Source organism: Camelus ferus, chromosome 6 (genome assembly GCF_009834535.1).
Source record: "Camelus ferus isolate YT-003-E chromosome 6, BCGSAC_Cfer_1.0, whole genome shotgun sequence".
NCBI classification, from domain to species: Eukaryota; Metazoa; Chordata; class Mammalia; order Artiodactyla; family Camelidae; genus Camelus; species Camelus ferus.
Genome location: NC_045701.1, coordinates 39,175,026 through 39,199,345, shown reverse-complemented (window position 1 = coordinate 39,199,345; position 24,320 = coordinate 39,175,026). Strand labels below are relative to the sequence as shown.

Sequence of the window (24,320 nt, the reverse complement as noted above, 5' to 3'; positions counted from 1 at the left end):
GGAATGAATATCGGTGTATATTATTTTTTCATTTATAAAGGGAAATTTTCCATTCAAGATTATTGTTGAAAGAACTAAATTAAGTAAAAACCTACAACGTCAGATAAAAGAGTTCATCTCAAAAATGAATGATTTAAAATGAGTGCCCTGACCCCTATATACTGGGAATGTAAACAGGTCATTCTAATAAATCATTCCATCAATAAAGTACGCACGCGCGCGCGCACACACACACACACTATTTGGTGGAGTAAGGAATGGGAGAACTTCCATAGCCTAAAGAAAAATACAAAATTTCACAAAGAAAAATTTTGCAGGTTTTTAAACTCTACACAATATTCTAAGAAACACAGAACTTGAGGAATGTCTTTGTCTTTGATGGAGAACATATTCACTATAACAACTAGTTGAAGACAATGAAAACCCCCTCAATATCTCTGTGTAATAGCAAAATGCTATTCAAACATCTACGTTTCTGGATGTTGAAATTTGTGTTTCTTCTCTAATTACACCTAAAACACCAACTGTCCTTTCATCGTCACTTAAGAAAACTTGTAGTTACACACCATGCTGCAAACTGCCACAAACAGCCAAATCAGACACATATCATTTCCGGTACAGCCTCAAACTTTTAAATGACTCCTGCCACTATAGAACAATAAATGAAAGCTGTAAGTTACTCAAAGCTTTATTTCAGCCAAGAGTTTTAGCTCTGCCTCCACCATCTGAGTGATATCAGCAGGTGGGAAATTGAGTGATTTTGGTTTCACTTTCTTTTTTTTCCTTTATCCTTCCGTTGGCAGTAAAATGTCCATGGACGAGTGCATGTAATGTAGTGGACAGATGCAAGGGACCATGCAGAAGATAAGTGTACAGAATTTAGGAACTAATTGGATTTGAGAAGGAGGGGTTGTCTAAAATTCTGCCAAGTACTGAGCAAATATAACAGAAGTAAAAGCCTGAGGTGAGAGGTTAACTTTTTTAAGGAGTACATACAGATAGAGGCATTACTAAGGGGTATCCTATTTTGGAATTTGAGATGCTGGGTCGATACCTCAAGAGAGGAGAATGTTAGAAAAATAAAGTAGAAACATGGGAGACACAGGAAGCAGAGATGCAACGTAATGAGCCATGGGCATAGAGCTCCTATTTGACACCCTAGGAAGAAACGACCTCATTTAGGGAGAAAGTGTAAGCAGACGAGAAACTGGCCTGACATTATCTGCATTTGTGCAGTTAGGAGTTGAGTGTGCTTCGGTTGTGCCCATCGAGACCGTCTGCTGCTGAAGCTCTTCCTACCACCCCAAGGAGATGGTGAAATAAGATACATGCTGCTGTAAGTACACCTGAGAAACATCTATGTGACACTTTAAGGGAATCCTTTATGGCTTCAAAAAAAAAAGCTCGACAAGATTTATTTTTAAATGGTCAACTTTCTGAGTATTTTTCAAATCAAAAGAACACATTATTTTTCAGCAAGAATAAAAATAATGTCTGAAAATTTTAATGTAACATATAATTTACGTAGTTTCTCATCAAAACATGGACAGCACAGAGACATAAGTGTGCTTAATATGTATCCATTAAAAATAACTAAATGACCACCACAGTTCACCTCCGGGGTGGATCACTTCCACACTGGGCTCAAAGATCACCTTCTAAAAAGCAGTCTCAAGATGCATGTTCCATTTACAAAAGCCCTTCAGATGAAAGATGTTTTTGCAAATGCAAAATATGAATTATTGTCATCATCATTTTTATTGTGCTAGGCATGTGAATGGATTTTGCATCTGGTGGCTCTAAGGTTTTACCACAGCAGGGTGGCTGGGTTAAAAATCTGAATTCCTAAAGCAATACTGTAATACTTTGAACCATAGTGACATCCAAGAGGGATAATGACTTTCTGATGAAGTGAGCAGCTCCTCTGTGGTAAGAGGAGAAACGCCAAACCTGGAACCTGGTGCAAACTCACTGCTAACTCCTGGCTGGAAGTGGATAATAAATGGCTGCAGGCATTTCTTAGTTCTCCTGTGTGAACCTCTAATAGCAAGAACCACTCCAGGCCACAGAGCTGAGGAGCCTAAACATTTGAAAAATATATGTGTGTTTATATATATATATATATGTATGTATATATGTGTATATAGCTAAAAAATTAAATTGAAATGCTATTTTCTAAATACTTTCCACAACATAAGTGGCCTGTATCTTCTTTCAAGACAGAGTATCAGTTTATTTCAAATTTAGAGATACTGGCCTCGATTCAAATTCATGGCAGTTATAGAAACCAATGTTCCGTGCCTTGATTCAGGTGGCAAGCATTAAATCTTTTTCCGGCTGTCATGCAACAACAACTTTAATACAAATTAGCACTGCCAAACTCAGCTTCCTGGGCTCAGAGGTCCTTGATGCTACTCCCTGAATTTTATTCACACTTTCACATGAACTGTTCTCTTCTCGGAAATGGTAGCATCCGAGAAGAAAAACCTAAACAAAAACACAATTTAATTATTCTCAATGTATTCTAATTTACAACTCACTCCAAAAAAATTAATATCCTCCTTTTCACTTTGATTAATGTGAAACAACCATTACATCATACAGGAGAATGTTCTTAACCGTAAATTCCGTTCCTATCACTGCAGCTCTCCCTGCAAACTGTTTACATTGAATAGAGACCTGTCAATCAATACTAAATCAAAAATACAGTGCTTGTGTTAGTATCTTGTGGTTCCTGAGTCAAACCTTTCCAAAGCTCACAACCAGGGGAACAACAGACCAAAAATAAAAGAGCCACCTCTTCTCACTAGATAGGAAAACCCAATTAACTCTGAACCTGACACTCCAAACAACTTTGGGATGACTTCCAGCAAGGAAAGGCCTGTCAGAGACACAATATTTCAAGCAAGAAATGGATTCTTCTTATTTCTCAAATTGGTTTTTAATTAAGACACTCCCGGGAAAAACATGGTGATAAAGCAGCTAGTCTTCACTTCCAGGTCTCTGGATATGTGATATGTCCAAAACCATGATCCTCCAGCAAAATTCTAACACTCACAGAAACTCTACTTAGCTGCTTTAGAATTGACATAATAGTATGTCATTTCTTCTTTAAAAAAAAAGTTTCTGACAAGTCAATTGGCATGATTCTAAAACTAAACTCACCTCCTGGTTTAGTAGCAGTTTTCACTAAATCATCACTTCAAAGCCCACAAAATGGGCAATATAACACTGAAGGGACCTCATTCCAAGATTTCGCTATGTATTTTTACTCTTTTTACTCTTTCCTGACCTGAGAAATTCAGGAACCAGTATTTTTAGGCTGGGGGAAAAAAGTCTAAACAATGAGAATGGCGCGGGGGGGGGGGGGGGGGATGTGAGTCCCTCAACGTTATATTTAAATACCTAAACAGAGCAATTGAGGCTAGGGAGTCCTGATACACTGCAGCCCTCAGACCCGAAGAAAGATGTCACAAATCATGGCCTGCAGACATGTATGGGCCTTCTAAACGGCTTAAAAGAGTGTGAATGTCTGAAGCACAGGAGATGGCGAAGACAGGAGGGTGGCATCAGACAGACAATGGCTCCTTACTGCTTATGTGGCCTTCCACTGGAACTTTTATTCTCTGAGCCCTAGCGTTCTAAATTTTAAAATGAAAACAACAGTATCTCCCTCAAGAGATTTTTGCAAGGATTAAATGAGAAAACATGTCTAATTCACTGATGCACATAACAGGCACTAAATAACTGTTAGTTCTGAATCTTTGAACTTCACAGCGATCAGTGGAGTGAACATTAGTATCCCCATTTTACAGATTAAGAAACTGGGACTCAGCTCAACTAGTCTGTTGGAGGGCACACAGGTTTTAAGTGGCAGAGCCAGATGTTCTAGAGAAAAACAGTAATAAGCAGAATAACAACAATATTAAAAGCAAACATTTATTGTGTGCCTACAACATAGCAGGCACTCTCCTAAACTCTTTAAGATGTTATCCAGTGTAATCGCCTAGGGACCCTATGAGATTCACACTATTACCCCATTTTATAGATAAGGAAAAAACTGAGGCTCACAAGAGTTGAGCAATTGTAAATCTCTCAGCAATTGTTCATTAAATTCTTATGATATTCCAGGGATGGCTGGATACAAACAGAAGACAGATAGGATTCTTGACCCCTGAACTCAACAAAAATCACACCTATACCGTCTTGAAAGGTAGTCACCTTAGAAACTGAGGAAAATATTAATCTAAAACTGAATGCAGTAACTACCTGCTACTTTATCTTTGGGAAAAAAAAATAATAACCAACCACTTACAGATCTTTTCTCACTAATCCAGCCAACAGTTGTCTAGTACACAAAATAATTACCATTTCCACTTTGTTGCGGAAAGATGTCTTACAGCTTGGTGTTGCAGCTCACCTGTGACAGCAACCTGGATCCCGGGAAGAGACCAAGCAGCACTGGAAGAGTTGGAGAACTCAGGCTTCTTACACCAGGGGGCCCAGCGGACTTAACACTTCAAGCTCTGGACCCCAACTGTCGGTTTACACAGGCCTTTTATAGGCTGCCAGTTTTACACTTTGCAACATCATATGCAAATAAAGTATAACAGAAGTTGACCAACCAGGAACAAGCTTTGTAGAAATAGACCAATCAGGAGTGAGCTCCATGCAAATGAAGTACTACAAATGGACCAATCAGAAGTTAGGGAAGTGGACCAATCAGAGGTGAGAGTAATAACCAATCAGGAGTGAAGGAAATATCCAATCAGAAGTGAGCTCAGGGAACCAATAGAATTCTAGGTGAAAGTTAGCTGCTTTAGAGTCAAAAAGTGAGATAAAGCCTCTAGCCCAGGGAACTAGATGGTGCTGGGAGGAGAGCAGCGGCCCTGCCTAGGGGTCCTGCCAGTCTTTTTATGAGGCTTCCCGCCTCACTTTACAGAGTAGTAAAGTTACATAGAGAAATACTAAGAGTCTTGGATCTGTGGATTAAAAACTGGTTTCAAAAGTGAAAACAGAACATTTCTGAAGGAATTCTGAAGGATTAGACATCTAGTGAGCCCCTCCAATGCCAGAGACCCAGTTTCCCCCGTGAAATCTGGGAGCTCTCCTGTACCCCACATCTAGCGCCCAGATCTATACACAGCTACGGTTTAGATACACAAACTCCACTACCCCTTCCAAGTTCCTGTATCTGAGACAGAAGCTCCCAGCAGTGCCACCACTTTGCACAACTTGGCGGGGGGGACGGGACGGGACGGACATCATTCACTTCAACTATAAGTAAAGTCATGCTCTGTGAGTTGTAGAAGGCATGGCCCTGCCCCCAGCTGTGTCTCTGGGCTTTTCCCTTGGGGTAGGTAACACATGTTTTACTTTCCCAAAAGTAGCCTGTCCCCACCTCAACTCCCAGCTCTCAATCTTACAAAAAAGTCAAAGCACGATGTATACACCCTGCGAAAGAACAGAGCTTTGCACATCTGGAATCCAGCCTCTTCTGCAGCATACTAGCTCAGTGACTCAGCAAGTTTTATCACCTCCCCAATTCTCCATTTCCTCCTCTATAAATGGGATAATAACAATAGCACCCAACTCAAATGGTCATTGTAAAGGCTGACTGATACAACAAAGCACCTAGCACAGTGCCTGGCACATGAGGCTGCAATAAATATTATTAGTGGTTAATTATATTAACATTATAACTCCATTTTACCATTCCTCTCCAATTTAACCAGACCCATCCAATAAAACTTGTGAGAAATACCAGGAAAAAGTAGCACTAAAAGAAGAAATAAATTTTTTAAATGAGACCCCAAAATAGATTTCAGCTCTGCAGACACTCCCTGTGCTGTGTGGCTACTAAAAGAATGACGATATTGACAGAAACTGCTGAAATTTTTCAAACCAGCAATTTTATGTGTTTTTTTCCCCCTCTACTGACAATTCAATTGAATAAATAGGGGTGTATGTGTGTGTGCATCAGAGACAAAACTTATTAAAAAATTACCATTGTCTTATGTCTAGAAATAGCAACTAGAGGAACCAGTTAGAAAAATTATGGCATCTTTGGAGCCTGCAATCTGTTTTAAATCACAGAAAATATGAGGAGGCAAAATCTTGATGCTGCCAGCTCCAAACAAGGGAAATGAAAAGTTTACCTAATAGACTATATTTATAATGATGGTGATAACTGGAGTTTTTATAGCTGGTGTAATCTAAACATATCTTTTCAAATGTAATTGTAATGCAGTGAAAATAGTGACTTTTTTTTTTAACCTTGGAGAGATATACTTGATGGGAAAGAGTCCTCTGAGAACAGAAGAGAAGGGGCTAACTCAAGGTGTAAAGACAAGGAATGAGTTACGGCTGCAGAAAATCCACATTTGCACTCATCCACTCTCTGGGTGGCTGTGACTAGACAGCTAGGTTTGCACATGCTTGACAAGATGGCCATAATCCGACAGCTGGAACTTACCTTGATTCTTTCTTCTAACTTGTCAGTAGGGGTTTTTTAAATAAAGGTCTCAGATCAGATAATTAACCTTAGTTCACAGGTACTGCCACCTGAGATAAACTGTAAAGCGCTTTCCTCTAATCTTCAGGGATGCTCTGTGTGTATGTATATGCTAATAACAGAGGCATTAACTAATGTCCACTCCTAAGTGAGAAACAATTAAGGAACAATAAATTCTTGGGAAGAGCAGGAAAGAGGTATGGATTTGTGCCTGGTAAATCATTTAAAGCAGCAATCTTCAAACATCTTTGATTGTACACCACTATCAGTAAAACATTTTCTAGAATCGGCCTTTAAGCATCAATATACCATTCATAAACATGTACAACTGTACTAATACTGCATGCGTATTATGAAACACAAACAAGAACTAAATTTTAAGAGGCAAAGTTAAAAAGTGAACATAAGTCCAAGTTTCATTATTTGTTTCCTGAACCAAAACAAGTCTTCCTGCAAATCCCCCAGAGTGAGCACATCCCACTTGGAAACCCTGATTTTAGAGATCAGGAGCAGGTGAGACACACAAAGACCTGGCTTGAGAGCTGTCTCCTGACCTGCCCCTACCAGGTCACTTTCTGTCTACATGAATGTTTCTTACAGTGGAGTCCAGGGGCCACCTACATCAGAACTGTCTGAAGTACTGGAGATTCCCAGTCTCCATTCCTGCCTGACTTAACCAGAAGGACTGTAAGCCTCCCCAAAGAATTTTTATGTACCCTGATGTCTGAAAGCCCTGATGTACATCAATCCCCAGGAGCTGATTGCTTTTGCTCCTTCCTGGTTGTAACCCCCAACGTGGTCAGAAGAAGGAAAAGTCTAAGGTTAGAGTGGTTCTGGCAAAGCTCATAAATACACACACCCACACCCACACCCCGCCTCCTCAACCACCACCACCACAATAGCAACAAAAAACCTCCAATGAAGAAGGTCACTTCTAAGAGGTAGAAATGCTGTCAAAACTGCAGAGCTGTTTGTTGGTATTTTGTTCTATTAACTACCCATCCTCCACGATCTGCTGCATTTTTAGTCTTCCTTTCCTATAAAGGACTTCACACTCCTCCACTAAAAAGATTACAAATATTTAACAATTTAAAAAATAAAAACTGATATGATACAAATATACTAAGAAATGGTGTGCACCTTTTGCTCCAACTCACTGGTCCAGTGATTTAAAGACAGCAAAGAGGCTTCTTATAAATCTCCTCTGTTGACAACATCAACAAAGGTGACCATGACCATTTGAAAGAAATAATGGAAACAAGACCCTTCTAGAAACTGAAAGAAAAAAACAACCATATTTTCTCAAAAGAAGACAAGGAATCACACAGCTGTTAATACCTGTTCTCTACACTGGTGGTATTAAAATACTTGACATAGAGGCAAAAGTTTCTTTATTCAAATAGCTCCATCTATTAGAAATTTTTAATCTTTCAAGTGCTTGTTACAGAACTTAATATTAAATTTTGCTAGTATGGAACAGTAGAAAACTACTCTACCAATATCATGTAACAACAGACAAATCTAGAGATCATGATTGATTATCTACTGATTTCTAACATTGTTGATCAAACACCTTTCTATATTTATTCTCATTAGTAACACTAAAAAAAACTTATTTAGTTTGTTTGTTAGTGTTATTTTTGGTTTTAACTTTTTTAAAAAATAATTTTCTGGCATAGTTTGGATGATACCATGATGAATAAGGGTGACCGTGTTGTACTGATCTGATCACTGAGATGTAAGCTGAGGGTTTCTGGAAAAGCCCTTCTATGCTTTCCTGACACAAAGCATGAAAGCGGCTGTCCCTCCACCAGTCCTCACCAATCCTCACTGAGACCAGACATGGTAGAGCTGGAGTAGCTACCTTCTAATTAAGGAGAAGAAACCAAAAGAAGCAGCTCTGTCTTTGTTAGGTTGTTAAACCAACACCAATAATCACCTACTTCTGTATGTTTCATTACTGAAAAAAAAAACTAACTGATCTTTGTTGAAGCCATTATTAGCTAATTTTCCTGTTGTCTGCAGTGGAAAAATATCCCTTACTGATACGTACCTTCCTTTTCTTCATCACATTTCCAAACGCATTCAAATGTCACCAAATATCTGAATTATTCTTATTCTTCTGAACTAGCAAAGCATTTTATCTGTATAAAGTCTTATTACGTTTTTATGTATGATTATTATTACTTTTTTCCTACTGGAAGGTGAACTCCTTGAGGGTGGAGGTCCTGTTTCATTTATCTTGGCTCCCTACAAAGCTCTTAGCAGAGTGACTAACAATCTTAAGTGTTTAGTTTAATAATTATTGAATGAATTTACTGATAATGAATGATAACCTCCTTTGTCTCTTAGACAACAATAATCAAACTCACAGATTTCCCTATGGAAATGGCTCCTGTGTAGATTCTATTTATACATTCTACCTGTATAGAACCATTCACTCATTCATTCCTCAACATTAATCTATTAATCTATGTGCAAGGCAACATATTATGTGCCAAAGGAGCAGAAATCCATTTGATATAGTTTGCGACTTCAGATAATGTAATTTATTGTAGAAAATAGATATATATTCACTTAAATTATACCCTCTGGCCTACTTCAGATGTCAGCACTTGAAAGGGTTACTTAATCTAGGTATCCCTGCTATAGAAATGACATTCAAAATTCAAGATACGCTTGTAGAACTGAAACAGATCTTTGTTTACAAGCAGTTTCAAACTTACAAACAAATGAAATTCTAAAAGTACATTTTTGTAGGAAACTTGGAACCCTTTTTCAAACAAATAGCTTTTAAGATTGCGATCTAGTCAGCCTCAGATACCTGTGTAACCTTCATGTGGCAGAATTAAGGACCAAATATTCCCAAATGAACGCTAAGTCAGTGAAAAAGGAAATTAAAAAAAAAATTTAAGTCAACCTCGTGCTACCCCTCTCCTTGTTTGGGTTTGGAGTTAGCTCAAGGCAAAAACTCCAAATAGACGAGTATGTTCTCAGAATCTTTCCTTGATACTAAGCTGAAAGTGTCTTATTCAAATGTTCATAACCACTCCCCTTCCTACATAACAGGAGGGTCCCTCACCATCATCAAAATCATGACCTTTCCCACCCTAACCCCCCAAGCAAAACTCTCTTCACCTCAGAAGAAAGAGAGCAACGTGATCGCACTCATTTGTAAGGGTGGTTTCCAGAAGTATCAGCCTTGTAAAAAGAGAGTGTGCACCACCCCAATGTACCTGACTGCCGAGTCCCGTCACCCCTCAACGCGAGGTGAGCATTTCAAGTAAAGCAGGGCAGCAGCTTCCATCTGAGGGGGAGGCTTTCTGAAGCCAGTCTGAAGTGAGCGGACTTTGGGGGTAAGCGTCCCTACCCCAGTCCTTCCACCACTCCTCTTTATTCCCGAACTCACAATTCTCAAGGGCCCCTCTAAAAATGCATTTCGTTCAGCAAAGAAATATGAAGGATCTACCACGTGGCAAAGTGTTGCTTTTTTACCTCTTTTCTTACAGTAGACAGAGCAGGGATTTAAATGAGAGAGCAATGGGTGAAGAGCGGCAACCTGCTGGATTTATTATGGGTCATTTGAAATTTGGCAACCATCTGCACTTAAGGGATTGACGACTTCGATTAAAACACCAATGTGACTGCAAGGAATTTAATTGTTCTTTCCTGCTGCAGACTTAGGCAAAGACTCTGTGTGCCTGCGTGCGTGCAACACTGCGTAACCGCGACACTGCGTACGTAACCTTGATCTTTAGGAATCTTCAAAGGCAATAATGGGTATAAACTATCCCCAATTTTTTAAGCTGACAGAAGTCCTAGATTTGTTTTAAATAAGGCTGAACAAGGTAACTAAAACATCAAGTTTCTTTGATTTTAAATAGTGTTACACTGGCAGTGTTTTACTACAGAGACTATATCTCAGGCTGACCAAGGGTCCCACTGGTAGACATCTATCACTAACTAGTAAGAAATGGCAAGATGTGAATATATTTTAGTAAGTGCTGTTTACTAGATTAAAATATTTCAAAATGGGTCTAGAAGGAATGTAATACTTTGAGTAACGAAAAGTCTGGAAAACATGATCATGGATTTCATTAAAATATGAACAAACTTGGGAAATAAAATATACTCCAGAAAAGTTTACATAAATATTAGTCATCAACTGATGAGGCAGTCTACATTAAAAAGTTAAAATGTGATCTAAAATGGAGCTCATTTTAATGAAGCAACAAATATTACTGCTTCTGTTTTTCCTGCTGAAAGTTCTAAGTATTTTTAAGGTATTTACTTTCACCTGTAAAAGTAGGCATTTTTAATAAACTTTGCCCCTAGGGAATTGAAGATAACAGTATACCTGGCAAATCATTCTCAGGCCTACTTTTTAAAACTTATTAGTTTCCTAAAATAAACCTTAAACAAAAGCCATATATTTTGTTAGAGATGATACACAAATGGTTAAGTCTATAAAGGAAAAGATGGAAACCATTTTCACAAAAGCCCAAATCGTCACCACCACAGGGAGGAGAGGCCTTGCACACTTCTGGGTGGTCGCTTCTGTGCCGGTGCTGTCCGTCTCACCCCAGGTGGGTAATATGCGGAAGCCCTAACCCCCTAGCACCTCAGGTGTGAACTTATTTGGAAACAGGGTCTTTACGGATGCATTTATGGTCGTTAGGGTGGGCCATAATCCAATATGACCAGTGTACTTATAAAAAGGGAAAACTTCAGAGGCCATGTGAAGACCAAGGCAGAGACGCGGGTGATACATCCAAGGAATACCTAAGATTTCCAGCAAACCACCAGGAAAAAGCTGGGAGACAGGCATGAAATGCATTCTCTGGCAGAGTCCTCAGAAGGAGCCAACCTTGCCTACACCTTGATCTTGGAACGTCTGACCTCTAAGAATGGTCAGACAATAAAGCTCTAATGTTTAACCCCCTAGCTTGTTGTGCTTTGTTACAACAGCCCTAAAAAACAACTCCAGCAAGGTAATCATTTTTATCACTGTTTTTAAATTGTGTGTGTGTGTGTGTGTGTGTGTGTTGTAATGGACTCTTATGAATATAGATATTTTATTAACAATAAAAAGTAAAAATAAAATCCATTCATTATTCAGAGGTTAGGAAAAGTCACGAAACTGCACAGGATTCAAAACGGACACATTTGGTTAAGTCTCTGGGCCAGAAAATTAATGAAGTCATGGAGCTTGAGGGCCAGAGAAGCAACTGAAGGCAGCAACAAGACTGTGAGGACCAACATTTTGCCTCTCTTCAAAAAGTGAAAATTTTCAGATGTTCATTTAATCCACCTAGTTCTAGCCTAGGACAAACTGATAGCAGAGAATCAAAACAAGTTTGTCTGTTTTACCATAAATGGCTTTTGATTCTTTTTATCCTGTGTTTAAAATGTCCTTCCCAGTTTTACAAAATTACTTTTATTAATAGCCAGATATCTAAATGTGCTTTAAAATTTTAGTCTCCACTATTGCAAATGCCCTTTAAAAACAGTTTTAATTTCATGTCTCATTCAACCTGCAGACTTGTGTCTTTTTGCTCCTTTCAATTAGCCTCATTATATTAAGTTATTAGTAACATGAATTCCCTTTTACTTATTTAGTTATAGGAAGCAAACCCGGCTGATAATCTTTTTGAATTATGGCAGAGTGCAACAATTAATGAATTTCTAATGCATTTTTTCTTTAAAAATGTTCTTGAAAACAAATTTTATTTTTTCTGTCCATGCACCTACCAATTCCACTATCTACCATTGATTTTTCATCACCAGACTAAGATTTTTGCAACTAGGATCTGCAAGTCTACAAGGCTAATATTAATCTTATTTTACAGATAAGAAAGCTGAGATTCAGAAGTGGCACAGTGGGAAATGAGAAAGCAGATATTCAAATCCAGCACCTATAGTTTTTTTCATTATAAAATTGGTTTTTAGTCTGACGTAACAAATTCTATCTAAACCTACACATTCAATTCAACAAAATCTCCAAGGTAGGAAGAGAATTTGGTTCAGACCTTTTTTTAACCACAGTTTTTGGAACACAACATGAGCCATATCTCCTCATAAAAACTGTAGGACAAACACTGTCTGATATCACTTATATGTGGAAACTGAAAAATACTACTAGTGGTTATGACAAAAAAAAAAGAAAGAGATTCACAAATACAGAGAACAAACTAGTGGTTACCAGTGGAGAAAGGGAAGGGGAGGGACTAATATAGGAGAAGGGCATTAAGAGGTACAAACTATTAGGTATGAAATAAAGTACAAGGATATACTGTACGACATGGGGAATACAGCCAATATGTTATAATAACTATAAATGGAGTATAACCTTTAAAAACTGTGAATCACAGTATTGTACACCTGTAACATATAATATTGTACATCAACTACACTTCAACTAAAAGAAAAAATTTTAGGACAGTATTGGTAATTTTTTTCCCTAAAGAAATGGTTGCTGTGGCAATCAGCCTCCAGCATGATTCCCTGTAATCCCTCACCTCCTAGCATTTCACACTCTTGTGCAGTTCCAGGCCCCACTGTAGCAGGACTGGTCTCTCTGACCAACGGAACCTGATATGACACTTCCAAGTTTAGGTTCTAAAAGACTGCAGCTTCCATTAAGGTTCCCTCCTCTGCTCCCCAACCCTCCTCCTGTCTCTCCTCACTCCACCTGATGTAAGCCAGCTGCCACTATAAGGACACTAGGCAGCTGGAGGAGAGGTCTATAAGGCGAGGAAATGAGACTTCGAGCCAACATCCAACAAGGAACTGAGGTTTGTCAACAACCACGTGAGCTGAGCCATCTTGGGAGCAAGACTCCAGCCAGCATTTGACTGTAGTCTCATCAGAGACCCTGAGCCAGAACTACCCAGGGAGATGCTCCAAGATCCCTGCCCCTCAGAAACTGTTAGACAATAAGCACTGCTGTGTAAATGTGCTGGTTGTGAAAAGTAATGTGATTTAAAACTTGAAAAGGTACCATTAATATACTTTAGTATTGGATTTAGGAAACATGTCAGCCAGTAATTATATTCCAAGTATAAAACTGGTAAATTCCTTGACATAATATAGCTTAATACATATACAGGACACCAACCTGTCTCATCTTGGGAATTTTAATACCAATGATTCAAATAAAAATATTTTATGTGCATTTACATTATATGGCATGTATACTAAGAATTTTTTAAAATACTCTGTTTTGTTATATTTTCACAACTGCCATTTCTTTATGCTTCTCTAATTACACCTTTTAAAATATAGAGAAACCCTTGCTCTGGCAGAATAAGTAGGCTACCTGATTTACAGTAGATGCTTCCATTAAACCTTCAGAATTTCCTCTACTCATATGGAATTTTAAATGTCTTCACTGAGATACATTTTTCTCCACTATTTACAGCACAATATATGTGCATATGTAACAACTGCATGTTTTAACTTAAATACATGGTCAAAACAATGGGGGAGGGAGTTCAGCCTATTTACTATATCTAGTATATCAGATACGAACCTGGAATCTGGAGTCCAGGAGATCTGGGCTAGAATCCTGACTATAAAATTTACTAGCTGTGTGACCTTAAGCAATTTACTTAACTTCTCTGTTCTACTGCAGCCTCATTTATAAAATGGCAACAATAACACCTATCCCATAGGGCTGAAAAGGAATGAATAATGCATAAGATATTCTTAGCACAGAGTCTAACATACAGTAACCACTAAATCAATGAATATTTGTCACTTTTTTAGTGTCGTAAAAAGTAAAACAGAGCTACAGAAAATTTCCCAGTTGGAGACGATAATGTTTTGGAGATGAGTAGTCATTTTGTCCATAGTCCATCATTATCTTCATAAGTGTGATGAGTTTGGAACTCACATTTTAGTGAAAGCAAAATAATTATTCTTTGAATATAATTTTCAGGTATATCGAGGAAGAACAGTGAAAAACTGCATCTTCCATTAATTAATGGCATCTCAGGCCTCCCAAACCACAGCTCCTCCCCAGTCTATTTTTCTTTTTTCTGTAACAATAACAAAAATCCTAAATACTAAGCACTAGGATTTTTATACCACACAATTGTCATTTTATTTGGTATTTATATAAAATTTTATAATCTATAAAGCATTTTTCATGTCTTATCTCACTGAATCACATACTAAGTTCTAACTAAATAGTGAATATTAATTTCAAGTGTAAAATCAATTTAAACATTAAAATGGAGAGAGCTCTATTCTAACTTCAGAGTTGATCTTAGCACTGCTTCTGTCTCTTAAATGGCTCTTAAATGGGAAGGAGATGGGCTCGCTGGAAGGTGCCAGCCACCATATGGGTAGGAACTCAGTACACCCTCCTCAGTGTCAACTGTGTAGGTCACACCCACTCCATGCCCTCTCCCTGCAGCCAGCACTCAGGTAAAAGGTGACCATTCTTCAAAAAAGCTTGAAGAACCCAGACTCAAAGTTTCTCTCTTCTCCCCCAACCCCTACAAACTGCTGTGGAACAGCCTGAACCATTATCTTTTTTAGCAGCTCTTTATTTCAATTTAATGTCCTTATCTGTTGTCTTCTTTCCACTTGGCAAAGCTCCTCTTATCAAATGTTACTCTGAATTTAAAATCTAAAAGATAGCTAATATGGGGCTTCTTACAGAAAACACAGAAAAGACCTTTTTTGCCATTATTTATTTGCATTCAGAACCACTTGCATTTTTAAAGCAACTTCTTTAGCCCCAAAAAGTGTCATTTTTATCATTAAATTCTATCTAGACTTTCTTCAGGATCGTCACTAATCACCATAACAATGAGAAAAGCCACTGGATAGTTCCCATTTAAACAATAAACAGCTTTCAGAAGAGAAGGAGATGAAGGAATCTTGAATTAGAAGTAAATATGTGCCTTAACATTGTGATATAAATACCTAAACTTTTGTATATTCTTAGATTTCATATAATGCTAGTAACCTATCTCTTGTTAATGCTTGTGCTTAAAACAGTTCCACTTGTAAGTACAAACTCTTCCTATTAAGATAACATTTTTCATCATTTATTAATCATTTATTAAATGGTTTGCCTAGTTCTGACTTTATGCTGACTTTATACTTGCAGTCTGAAATAAGTCAGGAGTGCTTAATAGTTTCAAAATTCATTTTTAACAACTTAAAAAATAAACATCAGTCTTGTATTTTTCAATTCAAATCAATATTAATCAACTAACTCATTTTGGGGGGCATTCTCCTTTACAGGTAGGAAGACATTCTTCAAAATATTTCATTACCATCCTGTCCTCTTTCTCCCCTTAACACAGTAAGGCCTTACCTCAAACAGAAACACAGTTTCTCACTGACTGCAAGAAGCAACACACCTCTGTACCAAAATATTTGTTAAAAAAAAAAAAAAAGCTTTATTTTCCTCTAATTGCTTTTTTTGACTCCATAACTGCAAATGAAAATTATGTGAGGGCTTTATACTTGTGTTTGATTATTTACTTAAAAGGATTTTAACTTATGGTAACACTTAGATAATGACTATCACATGCTGCTCTGTATCTGAACTTCTAGCCACTCTCTTTACTCTTTTACTTTTTATTTATTAAATGTAGCTTTTTTGAAGAATTTAAATAAGACTACAACTGATTAGCGGAGAGGACTTAGTTCCTCACCTGTGAAATGGGTATATGATTTCCTCCTCAGAAGGTTTCTGTGGAAATGAAAAGAGATACGACGTTTAATGCTCTCAGTACATGGCCTGAGACACAAAAAGCATTCAACACATGGTGCCTTTTCATGGTGATGATGACAATGATGATGAAGACAGGAGGGCGTGGCCATGTAGGAGATCAGACAGTAAGGACACTAGGAATAATCCAGCCACATCCTCAATTTGAGATATGGAGCAGTTTATTACAACATGTGATATGGATTAAGTGTGAAAGGCAGCAGAACCAACATAAGATGGCATCACTACAATCAGATATGAATTCACATACTTCAGAGAAATGTTATTAGGCTTCAAATTACTGGTAAAGTATTACTTTGGGTTTTAAATATTTGTTTCTGTAATAGAAACAGTAACAAAATATTTTCAAGTTTAAAAATGTTTATTTCAAGAACTGCCATGAAATTACCATTTATGTGGGGAATTACGCAGCACAAACACTTCTCTAAATACTTCCAGAGGTTGGTGAATATGTTTAAACACATATGCTGGGGAAACACAACACACTGCTGTCAGGGTTCCTAGGATTAAATGAAGCTGTTTTACTGCAGGTTTTCATCTCCTACTATTTCTTAAAAGATCACTATTAAGTTTTATATATGCCCTTTGCTTGTTCCTAATTCCTTCTTAAACATATAACTATACATTTTGTGTAGACAAAATTCATGGATAAGAAAAGATTATATTCTATAGTAAAGGACCAAATTAATGTTTAAAACCCCAAACAAATATATGGCTACATTTGATGAGCTGGTAGAGTAATGAGGAAAATCATTCTTATTATTTCTGAGTTAGTAAAAGCTATGATGGTACATAAAATAACTGCTTCCCCCAAAAAAGAAAAATTCTATAATTTGGCATTACACTGGGGTGTTCGCAGTGATTTGTCTGAGAAGCTAGCTCTGTCAGCCAACTACCTTTAGGGCACAGGAAGAGATATCTGTCTTCAGTTTCTATTTGTATTTGAACAGATTCTTTTTATATTAATGCCGGATTTTACTTTTACTTTTCTCCTGTTCCAAGAAATATTCAAGGATACAAACATACAATAAGGCATGGCTTTTCCATGGCTACTGTAATAAATACTGTCTTTCCTGCTTCTCTCCCAGACTCATTACATGAGTTTGTTAATGACTGTAAAGAATATTTAAATCAGTGGGAAAAAAGCTATTTAAACACATACAAAAAAAATAAAAGTAAGGAAATGCCCCTGGATAATCTCCATTTTAAAGGTCTTCCATGTGTTTTGATTAATATCTTATAACCAATACATCCCCTTCCTTTCCAAAGCTCCCTGCCACATAATCGGAAGGACAGAAGAGCTCCAGATTCTACAGAATTCAACAGCTAATCATTACTCACACAAGATGTAAATGGAAGCTCAAATAAAACATTAGAAGAGGCGTGTCCCTTACATACCCGGGGTATCCTTTCCATAAGCCACCTGACTTCAGTCAGCATGTCCCCTTCTGTGGAGTATACTTGAGCTGAGAAACACGATAGATAATACCACCACATTCATACTTAACTACTTGATAAATTCAGGAAACAGGATGTTTTCCTCTGAAAACCTGAAGATGCTCAGGAAGTTCAGCACAAAGTGGTGATGGTGTTATTGAGGAATTGAAGCATGCCTGAGGCTTCTAAAGCCAGCACCACATGCATGTGCACGGGTCTCTCACTGACCGGTTCCCTCCTTCACTATCACCATCGTAATTAAGTCTGTGTCCACCAAAGACTAGAACACAATTCCGGCCAACTGGAGATGCCATGAAAGAAAAGAAGTCTAAAAAGGGCAAAATGACAATGGAATTATAGTACGTGAAGTATTTACTCCTGTAAACATAAAACATAATTTTCTGAACAGTTAGCTTATTTCCATTGTTCAAACTTAACATGACTAGACTCATTACTCATCTTTGGAGTCTTTATGTGATTTACAGTTAAAGCATGAACACACAGACACACACACAGACACACACACACACACACACACACACACACACACACACACACACACACACACAGAGTAAATACCAGGCATCTCCTGTCGAAAGTCAGGCCAGATCTAGAAATGAAGAATTTGTAGATTCTGGGGAATAAGAAGTAAAGCAGAAGTTTAGAAACAGAAACATCAAAGCATAAGGAGACAAGTTTAAGAATCAATCAAAATAAGTACTGTGTCCAGACACCAGGAGGTCAAAAGAGGTATTAGAAAGACAGGCCAGATTTCGACGGTCAAGGTAGACAAGCATATATGTGCAAAAAGTTTGATAGAACAAAACAACAGTATCACCATCAACACATAGTCATGAGTCTGTTCTGGGGCTACATTTCCTGCCCATCTACTTACGTACCACTCACTCATTTAACATATGACATGCTGAGCACATACTGTGGACCAAGCATTGTACAGTTAAATTTTGGGTCCCTTTGATTTTTGAGGTGCCCAAGGAACATCTGACTGGCTATGGCCAGTACAGAACTGTGCATGTGGGTTTAGAGATCAGGAAAGATCCTGACCAAAAATGAACAAGTGTGGTGTTGTCAGCATCTTTTTCTCTTTATGAGCCTTGGGAATGAACGGCAGACTCCTGTAGGGAGTAGAGAATGAGGTGAGTAGAAAATCAGGCCAGAACTCTGAACAACAAACAGAAAGCTGGGAGGAATGCCACAAAAGCACGGTATCACGGAAGTCAGGGGGATAGGGTGTCTCAAAAAGGAAGGAGTGATCAGAAAGGTCAAATGCCGCCTAGAGATTATGGAGATAAAGACTGCAAGTGTCTGCTGGTGTTAGGTCACCTCTGGTGGGAGGTGAACAGTTGGCTAAGGAAAAACTGAAGCTCAGGGTAGGTTCATGGGATGAGAAAAAGGGTATTAACACTTCTGGAAGAATTTGGTTTTGGGGTGGAGGGGAGCTTTCGTTTTAAAGAATTTACAAGATAACAAAAATTAAAATCAATGTAGAGAATAAGGGTCACACGTTTCTTCAAGAAGAAAAACAAAACTTTAGGTGGCACCTGACAACAGAAAGTGCCAAATTTCAATGAACTGATGATGAAATATTTAAGGAAATACGGAGTGAGTCTGAGATAAACAAGCACAGGAAGAGTGGTCAAACGTGAAAGCTACACGGAAGCTTTCCTGTACTGAGTTGGGGTGGGGAGCAGTGACTGTAACTGCAATGATTCAAAAGCTAGAGTTTCTATATTTAGGTTACAAAATGTCCTAACCTATAAAACTCAGAGAAAATGAGAACTTCCATAAGTCTATAATGCTGACTTTGATTTTACCACCAAATTTGGGATTGAGAAGTGCACATTCCTCAAACTGACAGACAGAAGGGTAAGAGAGTGACTCAGTTAAACAAAACTGAAAATTTTATAGCTTTCATAATTTCTAAAAGACAATTCAAATGTAAAATAAATACCTGGAATAGAAAATAAATTCTTTTAATGAGTAATGCTTAAAGATATCAAAGGTAAGTTACAAATTAACAAATTAAAATGCTGAGAAAGTCAAGATAACGTGCAAAAGAGCTTATAACTGTGTCTGACACATAATAATGCAATAAGCAGTAATTGTTAAAATATTATTAAAACTGTAAGACATATGTATAGTTGCTGAAATTTTCCAGGTAGAAAAGCACAGTCCAGAGATGGTCTGTGTTTTTCAGAAAGAGAGCAATCTTCCCAAATAGATATTGGATAGAGGAGACCACTTTTACCCGGAGTTGGGAAGCCAGAGTAGATCAGAACAAAATAAATAAAATCATCACCACACTGGGGCATCAGACCCAACAGCCACACATGGTTATATTTGTTTCTTGAACTTGGTGCTCTCACTGAGCAAACAGAAAGCTTTTGCCCATTAGACTGAGTTTTCATTGTTAACACTGGTTAAAATTTCCAACTGTGTATATAGGGCAAGAGTTCTGTTACTATCTGTACTGTGTGTGTGTGTGTGTGTGTACGCGTGCGTACATATTTGGGTATATACATCAACATGTCAGATGTCATTTCGGTTTCAGGGAATTAGATGTGCTTCTTTACCCATAGATTAATAAATTTGTAGTTAAATTTTATTCCTAAAGTTATTCAAGATACACATCAATATATCCGAATATGGCTGATAAGCCCTGAAGATAAAATTTAGTGACTACAGATAATGAACTTTGGGGAAAGTGAGCAATGTTCAGAGTAAAGAGAAAAAGGAATAAGTATATTTGAACTGCTGATCCACTCTTTCCCTAGAGTCATTAATTATTTCATTTCTTTATATATATTAAGTTCAAGAAAGTTTATCAAATATTATCCCTCCACTGGCTTGTATGAAAGCCACAATCTTCACCACTATTAATTAATCATGGTAAAAAGCTAAATGAATCATAGTTTTTCAGTGTATCCTTATATGTGATTTTCTGTACAAAGATTTGTGTTATAGGTACTATGTACAAGTGGCCGTGTGATGACTGAGCTGTGCTATTACAGAAGAGATCCCTAGGAAGATGTCAGCTCTCTTTGTAACCGGTTTTATTTTACATGATTGAATTTTTAATTTTGGTCTAATCAACTTAAATTATTATAGGTACAATTTTGTGAAATATGGAATTAATGGAATTTAAGTTTTATGGAACTATAATTGACTATAAAATAGGTTTAAATAGGGTTCTAATTGGAAATATTCCATTGCTCCAGAATTCATCTATTTGGTGTTACCATTTGGAGGTAAACTATCAATGGTATATTTGCTTCTAGTTGATTTTTTGGATTCCTTGCTTAACAGAGAGGCCTGACACACCTTGAACCTAAAACTATTCTCTGCAGAGTTATAGGAATATAATCTTCACGGAATCCAGAACAGATAATGTAAATAATTCAGCTCTGAAACCCAGAATACAGTAGAAATATCAAAGCATTGGTAAAAATTTTATCGTTATGAAATGCTTAATTTTCCCTATTAATTTCTTTTTTAGATCAGTGGTCATAAGAGTACACAAAGGATGGTTGTAGATTTCTGACAGATATGGGGGATTTTTGGAATGAAATGTAAATATGAAATAGGCATAATTAGAACTGGAATTCATTCATTCATTCCTTCATTCACCAACTCTGTTCCAGGAACGTGTTTCATCACTGGGCTTGCAAAATAAAGGAGACTAATTTCTTCCCTTGCAAAGGGGTTACAATCTATACAGAAAGACAAGTACAAAAGAAACTATAACTTATCTCTTCATCATCCATTATTTTGGTTAATGGTCCTCTGTACTGGCTGTGGACATCTAGAATTGTAACAACAGCTTCTGATGATGAACTACGATCTGCTTATCAACAGACGGACAATTTCTGTATCCCACTGTCACCTTCTCAAGAGCATGTTCCAGTCTGATATTTTAGCATGCTCTCCAGATATATGATTGGCATTTATGTAAACATCCCCATTGCAGAGAATAATTATGGAATATATCCAGTAGAGAATATTTCAGTCTGAGTGGTCTCATTGGTTATTAGACTATGTTTTGATCATTCATTTTCATTAAGTTATATTAGGATGGTATTGTTAAAACCTTTTGGGATAAAAATTGGGCTAAAAGACTGGAAAGGGGGAAAGCAAAGTGTCAAGTCATTGCGCATTGATTGGAGGTAAACACCTAATTTATAGTTGGATCTGAACTGACCAGAAGCCATGGGTTATTTTAACCAAGCCTTGTAAGTGGGCTGCATCAACAAATTACGGTATAGCCAAAGTTCCATGCTGTGCAAAATATAGGAATGCATTATGACCCATGCTGCCATAACTCACAAAATGTAAATCTATTTACAATTAAATGTTATAAAAACTATGCAGAAAATAGGACTACAGACTATAACTTGCTAAACAAGATCATAATCTCTTCATAGCAATCTTTAACGTAATACCTTAGCATAATGCTAGGTGTGATCTGCAAACTTTTGGTTGATCTATTTATGTAATTGTAATCATTAGCTTTATAGAGATAGTTATTATGAAATCATTATATAAGAAAGGTTATGACTTACCATAATTTGGGGATGCAAAAAGACTCAATACTTACAAGTCCATGGAAGGTATTAAAGGCAGTATATCAACTGGGCCCATATGTGTTGGCATCGAAAAGAGAAAAACATTATGGTGAAGGAAGGTGATGTAGGAAAGTGGAGAAGCCCCAGAATAAAGACTGAAAATAGAGAACAAATCTACAAGAGTCAGAGGGAAGCTAGTATGGTAAAAGGATGTCATCTCTACCATACAGTAAGTCAATACAGACAGGTTTGAGTGCAGTTTCGAATCCTTACTAACTGCGACCTTATCTATAAATTGTAGATACTGATAGAACCTGTCTAATTAAATGATGGAGAAACTTGAATGATATAATTCAAATGCACAAAATGAACTCTCAGCAAGTGAAAACTTATGGATAAATAGAGCAAACCAGGAAGATAGCATGCTTACAAAACAGGACAGATATCCATTGTGATATGTCATGAGAACGTGAATGTATTAACATCTAAGGATGCATCCACTACTGAATCAGCTAAACCTACATAAGCTTGAGGTCCTGCATCATATGCAATTTTGGGAAGATTATGTTTGGAACCTTTGTCATTTTCTCTCCAAATAGTTGACCTCATTGCATTGGGCTTAAAGAAGCTCTAAATTATAGAACTATTTCACCACTATATCCTCTCATCCCTTCTATAATAACCTCCATAACAGTGGTTCAGAGTGTTGACAGACAAGCCTCTATGGGTCTCTTGCATTTCTGCACATTTTGCAGGCAAGGCACTAACTGTCCTTTATTCCAAACTATCTGCTCAAGTTTGTTTGTATAGAGAACAGCCTTTGAGGATATAGCCAGTGCTTCTCCCTCCAGAGGAAAGGGAAGACATATCCAAAAGATTCAGGTTCCCTAAGCCCCTCTTGTAACACAAGCTACAACTGCACGTGCAGGTATTCCCTGGTCCTCTTTGCATCACCCCGTAGGAACAGGGGCTCAGAGAATTGAACGTTGTTACCCTGACTACTACTAATGCTGTACGGAACTTTTCTTCATCTCTGAACCAGGGGATTTGCATCTTCTACCAGCATCCATTAAACTGTGGCAGGGCAACTTAACAGCTTGCAAGCAGGGTAAAATCTCAGACCCTTCAAAATTCTTGACACAGAGTTTCATGGAAAATATACCCCTTTGAGTAACTGATGAAAATGTATGAATATGCCATTTCAGGAGATTCCTGGATGCCCTTGAAGCCCATACACCGACTGCTATAACACTGATGGACCAGGGTAAAAAATTCCTGCTGAAGTTAGGAGAGGCCATACTCATTCAGGGCCTATCAAAAGTCTTCATGACTACGTACAGAATAGATGCTGCCGGCAAGAGAATAAGTGCAAAATATAGCTAGATGGTAATGTCTGCCCTTGGAACAAGACTTGGTAAATGATCCTAACTTCCGAAGAAGTGGGAATGCGATGGATCTTGTGAAGTCTACTGTGGTTTGGTTCAACCTAAGTCTAAACACCTGCTGTGGATGCCTTTCTACAAAGAACCCTATAGCCAACAATAAATTCCACAAGTAAATTCTATTTCAGCACTGAGTGAACACTTCCAACCTTGGTGTCACAACATACCATCCAATTCTACATCTCTTCTGTTGGTGGTAGCTTTTTACCACAGTGAGAGATTTTCAACTAGACAGAAAAAAAAAAAAAAGTTACCAATAAAGATACGTACAACGCATGTATTTAACTCAGCCCATGAAATTTATCCATTTTTATACTCAATAATGTAAGAAAATTAACATACTATTTTAAAAACAATGTCACAATGAAATGTTAAACTTTCAGAAGAAGTATTTCAAAGCATTACTAATACATCTCTTGGGAAGCGGTATATATGTGTGATGTGGTAAGGCAGGCAAGAGCACACTAAAGATTCTCTGTGCTCTAGTCATTAAAAACGTTGGTTATTACTGGTCTCTTTTTTTAAAAAAACTGAAAAAAGCTTCACTCCTAACTATAAATCGTTCTAATCAGATTATCTCCTAACACCTAGCC

The 24,320-nt window shown here is 37.5% G+C and overlaps 1 protein-coding gene and 1 long non-coding RNA gene across 5 annotated transcripts in view; one reads left to right on the top strand and one right to left on the bottom strand.

Moving 5' to 3' along the window:
• Positions 1-24,320, bottom strand: part of NPAS3 (neuronal PAS domain protein 3) — a 799,363-nt gene that overhangs the window by 757,800 nt on the left and 17,243 nt on the right. The gene's annotated exons all lie outside the window — the stretch shown is intronic.
• On the top strand, positions 18,801-24,192 carry LOC116664224. Its single transcript, XR_004320625.1, has 3 exons — positions 18,801-19,143; positions 19,901-19,905; positions 24,181-24,192. It is a non-coding gene; the product is annotated as an uncharacterized LOC116664224 (long non-coding RNA).